The 10,677-nt window shown below is 29.1% G+C and overlaps 1 pseudogene; it reads right to left on the minus strand.

The window, feature by feature from the left end:
• Positions 1-2,871: 2,871 nt before the first annotated feature.
• LOC149514834 (25S ribosomal RNA) lies at positions 2,872-5,253 on the minus strand (annotated as a pseudogene).
• Positions 5,254-10,677: the final 5,424 nt, after the last annotated feature.

The raw sequence follows: 10,677 nt of genomic DNA on the forward strand, positions 1-10,677 counted from the left end.
AGATCAGGCAGTACCATGCAAATGATGCAACGAGGCCATTACGTAATCAGGTAGGGGAGAATGTCACACCTTGGGTAGGTGTGCCAAGCATATCAGGGGCACAAGCATGCAAGCCAGAGGTTGAAGCCTGCACACCAAGCACACTGGCTGGTATTTGTACGCAAGGTATGAGAGACAAGGCTAGAATGCCCGTATAGCCTACAGGCCAGCCCGTATGGCCAAGGCCTGGCCTGCATGATACCCGCACCACTTCCAGAAAAGCCCAAGGTGGGAGATATGCAAAGAAATCTTTTGGAAGCCTTCAGGATTAGCAGAAGCCTCTTGGCAGATTTAGTTGACCCTAAAATTCAGGAGTTAGAATCTTGATTTATTGTAATCTTTGTAATTCCTTGATTTTAGCCTTTATTCTAGGGATATTGCCATTAAGTGTAGCTGAAGCCTTAACTATAAATAAAGGGTTGCTATACCCTTATTTGTACACCATCATACATTTTTGTTTTAGTGAATACAAAGCATATTCTAGTAAGCTATCTTGTTTTCCTGTTTCTCTCAAACTTGCGTATTTAGCCCTTCCCATTGTTCTAGTGCTCTTACGTTGGTGTTTTAGGCTAACGTAGGCTACAAGGAGGTGATTCCAAGCCTAAGGCCACACGAATTTTGAGTTTAAGGTCAAAGCCCGTGACATATGGCCTAGCATGTGCCATTGGTGTTCAAGGGAACTGCTTGCACAAAGGGCCAGCATGTGCCAATGATGGTTGAAGCATGCATGAAGGCCAAGGGCCAGCATCTTTTAATGGTGGTCAAGGCATATGCATGTGTCATAATTCATAAGTTGATCCAGGCCTAGGGTTCTCTTTGAGTCAAAGAGTAATTCTAGTTCTAATAAGAAAAATAGTTTGATTAAAAGGAGGACTAGGCCTTGAAGCCTACTGGATGCCCAGGTCAGAAGGAACTAGCCCAAAACAATGGTACGAGTAGCGATCAAGACTCTAAAGACTTAAGCACGGTGTTCAAGTTTGGCAAAATTGAGCCAAGCCTAAGTGTGGGCACTAATGAGTGCTTATATGAGTTTATAGGCCATAAAAATGGCATTGGCATGGCAGAAATGTGAAGATGTGTAGGAATCCACCGACTGCCCAATCGAGGTATGCATTGTACGAGGCTTGGGCCCAGGATACTCATGTGTAGTGCATGGCCTAGCATGTGCTATTGGTGGTCGAAGTATGTGCCAAGACCAAGGGCTAACATATCTTAATGGTGGTCAAGGCATGTACCTATGTCATGATTTACAAGCTACTCCAGGCCCAAAGGTTTTCTCTAAGTTGAGGAACAGTTCCAATTCTAGCAGAAAAAGGTCCGACTACTAGGGGGACTAGGCCTTGAGACATATTGGAGGCCCAAGTTGTAGGGCACTAACGAAGAATAGTGGTATGGGCAGTGATCAAAACTCTAAAGGCTCAAGCACGGTGTTCGGGTTCCAAAAAATTGAGCCAGCCTTAGGTGCAGGCACTAGTGAACGCTTAGATGAATTGACAACCCATTAAAATGTTATTCACAAGGCAAAAATGTGAAGATGTGCCTGAACCCACCAACTGCTCGATAGTAGTGTGCATGGTATGTGGTCTAGGCCTAGGATATCACATTCGATGTGTGGCCCAGCATATGCCAATGGTGTTCAAGGGAACTACTTATACAAAAGGCTAGCATGTGCCAATAGAGGTTAAAACATGTGCAAAGACTAAGGGCCAACATGTCTCAATGGCGGTCGAGGCAAGTGTATGTGTTATGGTTTAAATGCTAGTCCATGCCTAAATGTTCTCTCCGAGTCGAGGAGTAGTTCCAGTTCTAATAAGAAAGGGTCTGATTGCGAAGGAGACCAAGCCTTAAGGCCTACTAGAGGCCCAAGTTGAGGGGCACTAGCCTAGAATAATGGTATAGGCAATGATCAAGACTCTAGAGGCTCAGGCACAGTGTTTAAGTTTTATGGAATTGAGCTAGGCTTAAGTGTAGGCACTGGTGAGCACTTAGATAAATTGAGGCATGTGTATGTGTCATGGTCCGCAAGCTGGTCCAAGCCCAAGGAATCTCTCTAAGTTGAGAAATAGTCTCAATTCTAGTATGATAGGGTTCAACTACCAAGCAAACCAAGCCATAAGGCTTACTAGAGTCCTTAGTCATACGAAACTACCAAAAATAGTGGTATGGATAGTAATCAAGACTCCATAGACACAAGTAAGGTTTTTAGGTTTGGTAAAATTGAGCTAGGTCTGAGTACATGCACTTGTGAGCAATGTACGATCACACAGTCAAACCTAGGTGCAGGCACTGATGATTAAGGTGCGAGCGCATGATCAAACCCATGTGCAGGATTACCTAAGCATAGTCTTGGGAAGATCAGATTTGTGGGCTTCTAGAATGCCTAATACTATAGCACAATCTTTGACAAGCTAGAATTATGCTAAGCACTTGAGTTTCGTAGGTTGATAATTTTTTACAAGTGCCAGCATCTAGCGATGGTGTTTGAGGTAGCATCCTGAACTAAGGGGCCAGCATTTACTGATGGTATTCGAGGAAATAATAGGCTAACATCTGCCAATAGTGTTGGATGTGATTGCCCGCATAAACTAAGGGCCAAGTGCTATCAATGGTGTGCAAGCATAACTGATCCAAGGGCCAGCCACACCAAGGGTGAGCCTATTCCTATAACAAATACCAAAGGCATTTGGTTGTCATTTACTTCGATGCTTGAGGTAGGAATGTCATCCACCAGCCCAACCAATTGTAATGGAGAACATCATTCATCCCCTATCCCAAAGAGGTATGGTTTAAAAGAATAAAGTGAATAGACTTCAATGGGTGTGAGGGGAAAGGATGAATTGAAGCAACAAAGGACTAAATCTTAGTGGATCATGGCAGAGTGGCAGCAAGGTCACTCTACCACTTATAGTACTCCATCAAGTAATTAAGTCATCTACAAAGGATTCTACCTGTCGCTTTATGGGAATTAAGCTCTAAAGAGGCCCGCATAATTTGTTCACCTTAAAGGTTGCACTTACAACATGTACCTTTGGGGGCCATAGGCTTCTACTATGGGTTGATAATCGGGTGACAAGTGCATGCATCACTTCTAGCCCAAATTCTAACGTAGAGGTGTTCAGTCATAATCTGGCACATGGTAGCTTTGCATCATTGACTTTTAACCAAGCACAATGACCAATTGTGTGAATCAACAGTTTCTCTTTACTAGGTTGAATTACTATTGTGACACTACCATCAATAAGGTAAAACTAACCTATCTCACGATAGTCTAAACCTAGCTCATGTTCTCTATTAGTGGGTGAATAATCCAACACTTGGTGAATTCAGCTTCACAATGATAGGAAAAGTTGGCATCGAAGGATCAAAAAGCAATGTTGCTATGCATGCTTAGCTACCACTAGCCAGTTATCCCTATGGTAACTTTTCTGACACCTCTAGCTTCAAATTCCAAAGGTATAAAGGATTGATAGGCCATGCTTTCATAATTCATATTCATACTGAAAACTAGAATCAAATGAGCTTTTACCCTTTTGTTCCACATATGTTTTTTGTATTCATTGAGCTCATCTTAGGACATTTGCATTATCTTTTAACAAATTTGCCTTCCCAGCCAGACTCCCTACCTAAGAATGTTTTTTGCCTAGATTGACTAACTAAGGCCAACCTTAGGTCCAAAAAAAAGGGTCATGCCCTACTTTTGATTCACAGAATAAGTAAAATAACGTTAAAAGTAGTGGTATTTCAATTTCATTCGAGGTCTCCCACTTATCCTACACCTCTAAGTCATTTCACAAAGTTAGACTAAAGTCAACTTAATAAGGTCTTCTCTCTCTGTTGATTCTACCAAGCCTGTTCCCTTGGCTGTGGTTTCACTAGATGGTAGATAGGGACAATGGGAATCTCATTAATCCATTAATGTGCATCACTAATTAGATGACAAGACATTTGGCTACTTAGAGAGAGTCATAGTTACTTCCGCTGTTTACCCATGCTTGGTTGAATTTCTTCACATTGACACTCAAAGCATTGGCTAGAAATCACATTGCGTGAACATTCGTAATGACCATCAGAATGCTTTTGTTTTAATTAAACAATCAGACTCCCCTTGTCTATATCAGTTCTAAGTCAACTATTCATCACCCGAGAACAGCCCTTGAGGGAGCCTTTCCCAGTCCATCCTTGGTTCACATGCAGTGACCTACTTTTGCCATTAGAGCCGGTAGCTGATGGGTTCGACACTGGGATCCTAGTGCCTAGCCCTTAGAGCCAATCCTTTTCTCGAGGTTATAGATCCATTTTGTCAATTTCCCTTGCCTACATTGTTCCATCGGCCATAGGCTATTCACCTTGGAAACCTAATGGGGTTATAAGTACAATTGGGCACGGATAGCATGATCCTTTAGATTTTCAAGGGCTATTAAGGTGGCACCAAACACCACGTGACATGTGGTGCTCTTTCAACCACTAGACTCTACCTACAGCTGAGCCGTTTCTAGGGTGCGTAGGCAGTTAAACAAAAAAGATAACCCTTTTCGAGTCCTCTACCGATGACTCCAAACTCCCTAACATTGCCATTAGCCTTTGTGTTCTGGCTTAGGAATTTTAACCCGATTCCCTTTCAAAGCTCGCACTCAATGCGTTGTTGGACTAACTCCCCCCATCTCTTAGGATTGACTAATCCATGTTCAAGTGTTGTTCACATGGAACCTTTCCCCCCTCCGGCCTTCAAAGTTCTCATTTGAATATTTATTATTTATTTCAAATAGTTATGACCTTTTGTTTTGTGATAAACAAATTGTTTCTATCCATACAAGCTTATTTGAAATAAAATAATACTAGTTTATTAATATTTCAAAAATTAATAAGTAAAAGATTTATAAAATGAATCTGTTTATTGAGTAAACTCAAATTATTATGACTGTTTGAGCAATTTTTTATTTCAAATAGTTAGGATCTTTTGTTTTGTCATAAAACAATTGTTTCTATTCGTACAAGTTTATTCAGAATAAAATAATACTACCTTATTAATATTTTGCAAGTTAATACGTAGGAGATTTAAAAAACTATATGTTTATCGAACAAGTTCAAATAGTTATGTCCATTTGAACAATTATCTATTTTAAATTATTATGACCTTTTGTTTTGTGGTAAAACAATTGTTTCTGTTCATACAGAATTATTCAAAATAAAATAATACAAATTTATTAATATTTTAAAAATTAACAAGAGATTTAAAAACTAAATCTATTTACTGAACCAGTTCAAATAGTTATAACTATTTGAACAATTATCTATCTCAAATCGTAATGATCTTTATTTTGTCATACAACAATTGTTTCTTTTCATATAAGCTTATTCGATTAAAATGATACTAATTTAATAATATTATGAAAATCAATAAGTAAGAGATTTAAAAAAATAAATATGTTTGTCGAACAAGTTTAAATAGTTAAGACTATTTGAACAATTATCTATTTCAAATCATTATAACCTTTTGCTTAGTCATAAAACTATTATTTTAGTTCATACAAACTTATTCAGAATAAAATAATACTAATTTATTAACATTCAAAAAATTAATAAGCAAGAGATTTAAAAAAATAAATCTGTTTACTGAACAATTTTAATTAGATATGACTATTTGAATAATTATCTATTTAAAATTGTTTTAACTTTTTGTCTTGTCATAAAACAATTGTTTCAATTAATAACATATCCAAAATAAAATAATACTATTTTATTAATATTTTAAAAATTATTAAGCAAGAAATTTAAAAACTAAAGTTGTTTTCTAAAGCAATTCATAGTTATGACTATTTGGACAAATATCAATCTCAAATCATTATGATCTTTATTTTGGCATAAAACAATTGTTTCTGATCATACAAGTTAATTTAGATAAAAATAATACTAATTTAATAATATTTTCAAAATTAATAAATAATTAAAAAAATAAATATATTTACTGAATCAATTCAAATAGTTAAGATTATTAAAATAATTATCTATTTCAAATCATTTTGACCTTTTGTTTAGTCATAAAATAATTTTTTAGTTCAAAAAAACTTATTCGAAAGAAAATAATACTAATTTATTAACTTTCCAAAAATTAATAAGCAAGAGATTTGAAAAAATAAATCTGTTTACTGAACAAGTTCAAATAGCTATAACTATTTAAATAATTATCTATTTAAAATCGATATGAACTTTTGTTTTGTTATAAAACAATTGTTTTAGTTCACAAAAATTTATCCAAAAAAATAATACTAGTTTATTAAGATTTTAAAAATTAATAAGAGATTTTAAAAATAAATCAATTTACTGAATCAATTTAAATAATTATGGATATTTAAATAATTATCTATTTCAAATCGTTATTACCTTTCATTTTGTCATAAAACAATTGTTTTTCAATATACAAGCTTATTTGAAATAAAATTGTTAGTACTTTTTGTTTTGTCATAAAACAATAATTTTGAACATACAAGTTTATTTGAAATAAAATAATACTAATTTATTAATATTTCAAGAATTAGTATGAGATTCAAAAAATAAATCTATTTACTGAATAAGTTCAAACAGTTATGACTATTTTAACAATTATCTATTTCAAATTGTTACAACTTTTTTGTTCTGTCATAAAATAATTATTTCTGTTCATATAAATTTATTTGGAATAAAATAATACTAAATTAATAATATTCTAAAAATTCTTAACTAAGAGATTTAAAAAATAAATTTGTTTGTCAAACCAGTTCAAATAGTTAAAACTATATGAATAATTATCTATTATTTTAAATCATTATAACCTTTTGTTTTGTTATAAAATAATTATTTCAACTCATCCAAGTTTATTCATAATAAAATAAAACTAATTTATTAATATTTTAAAATTTTATAAGAGATTTAAAAAATAATGTTATTTAAGGAACCACTTCAAATAATTATACCTATTTGAACAATTATATATTTTAATTTGTTATAACCTTTTGTTTTTTCATAAAATAATTATTTCTATTCATACAAGCTTATTCAGAATAAAATAATACTAATCTAATAATATTTTGACAATTAATAACTAAGAGATTTAAAAAATAAATTTGTTTAATTATTTGTACTGGTTAGGCTAGAGATTTATTTTTTAAATCCGTTATTTATTAATTTTTAGAATATCAATAAATTAGCATACTTTATTTTGAATAAGACTATGTTAATAGAAACAATTGTTTTATGACAAAACAAATGGTTATAATGATTTGAAATAAATAATTGTTCAAATTGTTATAACTACTTGAATTGATTTGGTAAATAGATTTATTTTTTAAAATCTCTTATTAATTTTCAAAATATTAAGAAATAAATGTTATTTTATTCAAAACAAACTTATATGAACAGAAATATCTTTTTTTACAACAAAACAAAAGGTTATAACGATTTGAAATAGATAATTATTCATATAGCCTTAACTATTTGAATTAGTTCGACAAACAAATTTATTTTTTAAATCTCTTAGTTATTGATTTTCATAATATTATTAGATAAGAATTATTTTATTCCGAATAAGCTTGTATGAACATAAATAATTATTTTATGATTTGAAATATATAACTATTCAAATAGTAATAACTATTTAAACTAGTCCGGTAAGTATATTTATTTTTTAATTCTCCTACTTATTAGTTTTTGAAATATTAATAAATTAATATTATTTTATTCCAAATAAACTTGTATGATGAAAAACAATTTTTTTATAACAAAATAAAAAGTTCATAACGATTTGAAATAGATAATTGTTTAAATGGCCATAATTATTTGAACTAATTCGATAAACTGATTTATTTTTTAAATCTCCAACTTCTCAATTTTTGAAATATTAATAAAGTAATATTATTTTATTTTGGATAAGTTTTATTAAACTAAAATAATTGTTTTATGATAAAACAAAAGTTTATAACAATTTTAAATAGATAATTGTTCAAATAGTCATAACTATTTGAACTTATTCAGTAAACAGATTTATTTTTTTTAATTTCTTGCTTATTAATTTTCTGAATGTTAATAAAATTATATTATTTTATTTCAAATTAGCTTGTATGAATTGAAAACAAATTTTTCTAACAAAACAAAAGCTCAAAATGATTTGAAATAGACAATTATTCTAATAGTCTTAACTATTATAACTGGTTTGCCAAGCACATTTATTTTTTAAATCTCTTACTTATTAATTTTTAGAATATTATTAGTTTAGCATTATTTTATTCAGAATAAGCTTGCATGAATAGAAACAATTTGTTTTATGACAAAACAAAGATCATACTATTAGAGATAGGTAATTGTTGAAATAGTCATAACTATTTAAACTGGTTTGGTAAACAGATTTAGCTTTTAAATGTCTTATTAATTTTTGAAATATTAATAAATTAGTATTACTTGATTCTGAATAATCTTGTATGAATAAAACAATTGTTTTACAACAAAACAAAATGCCATAATGATTTGAAATAGATAATAGTTCAAATGAATATGACTATTTGAATTTGTTCTGCAAATATATTTATTTTTTAAATCTCCAACCTAGTAATTTTTAGAATATTAATAAATTAGTATTATTTTATTTTGAATCAACTTGTATGAATAGAAACAATTGTTTTATGACAAAACAAAATATCATAATGATTTGAAGTAAATAATTGTTCAAATAGCCATAACTATTTGAACTAGCTCGTTAAACAGATTTATTTTTTAAATCTTTTACTTATTAATTTTTAGAATTTTAATAAATTAGTATTATTTCTATTCTGAATAAGTTTTTATGAGCAAAAACAATTAGTTTATGATGAAACAAAAGATCATATGATTTGAAATAGATAATTGTTCAAATAGTCATAACTATTTGAATGTGTTCAGAAAACATTTTTTTTCTTTTTAATTTTTGGAATATTAATAAATTTAAATTATTTTATTCAAAATAAGCTTGCATGAAAAAAACCAATTATTTTGTGAAAAAATGAAAGGTCATAATGTTTTAAAATAGATAATTGTTCATATAGTCATAACTATTGGAACTTATTTGGTAAATGGATTCTTTTTTCTGTTCTCTTACTCATTAATTTTTGGAATATTAATAAATTAGTATTATTTTACATCAAATAAACTTATATGAACTAAAACAATTGTTTTATTACAAAAGAAAAAGTCATAATTATTTTAATAGTCATGACTATTTGAACTTATTTGGCAAACATATTTATTTTTTTAAATCTTTTACTTATAAATTGTCAAAATATTAATAAATTAATATTATTTTAATCTAAATAAACTTGTATGAACAGAAACAATTGTTTTATGATAAAACAAAAAGCCATAACAAGTTGAAATAAATAATTACACAAATAGTGATAACGATTTGAACTTGTTCAGTAAACAAATTTATTTTTTAAATCTTTTACATTTTTAATTGTCTTAATATTAATAAATTTGAATTATATTATTTGAAATAAGATTGTATGAATAGATAAAATTCTTTTGTGACAAAACAAAAGGTTATAGCAATTTCAAATAAATAATTGTTCAAACAGTCATAATTATTTAAACTTTTTCAATAAACAGATTCATCTTTTTAAATTTCTTTATTATTAATTTTTGAATTACTAATAAATTAGTATTATTTTATTTCGAATAAGCTTATATGGACTGAAGCATTTCTTTTATGACAAAACAAAAGGTCATAACGATTTGAAATAAATAATTATTCAAAAAATCATGATTATTTGATCTAGTTCAGTAAACATATTTATTTTTTAAATTTTACTTATCAATTGCTAAATATTAATAAATTAGTATTATTTTAGTCCAAATAAGCATGTATGAATAGAAACAATTATTTTATAACAGAACAAAAAGTCATAAGATTTAAAATAAATAATTGCTTAAATAGTCAAAACTAGTTGAACTAGTTTGATAAATAGGTTTATTTTTTAAATCTCTTATTAATATTTGAAATATTAATAGATTAGTATTATTTTATTTCGAACAAATTTATATGAACAAAAGCATTTGTTTTATGACAAAACAAAAGGTCACAATGATTTGGAATAGATAATTGTTCAAATAATCATAATTATTTGAACTGGATAGGGTAAATAGAGTTATTTTTTTAAATCTCTTATTTATTTTTGAAATATTAATAAATTCATTTTATTTTATTCCAAGTAAGCTACTATGAATTCAAAAAACCTTATTTTATAACAAAACAAAAGGTCATAACGATTTGAAATAGATAACTATTCATATAGTCTTAAATATTGGAACTGATTCGGCAAATAAATTTATTTTTTAATTCTCTTAGCTTTTAATTTTCATAATATTATTATATTAGTATTATTTTATTTTGAATAAGCTTGTATGAACAAAAATAATTATTTTATGACAAAACAAATGGTTATAACAATTTGAAGTCTATAATTGTTCAAATAGTCATTGCTGCTTGAACTAGTTTGGTAAATAGATTTATTTTTTAAATCTCTTACTTATTAATTTTTAAAAGATTAATAAATAGTATTATTGTATTCCAAATAAAATTGAATGCTCAAATACAATTGTTATATGACAAAACAAAAGGTAATAATAATTTGAAAT

The sequence above is a fragment of the Durio zibethinus genome, chromosome 15, assembly GCF_047325235.1.
Source record: "Durio zibethinus cultivar Kanyao isolate XHJ-2024 chromosome 15, ASM4732523v1, whole genome shotgun sequence".
NCBI lineage: Eukaryota > Viridiplantae > Streptophyta > Magnoliopsida > Malvales > Malvaceae > Durio > Durio zibethinus.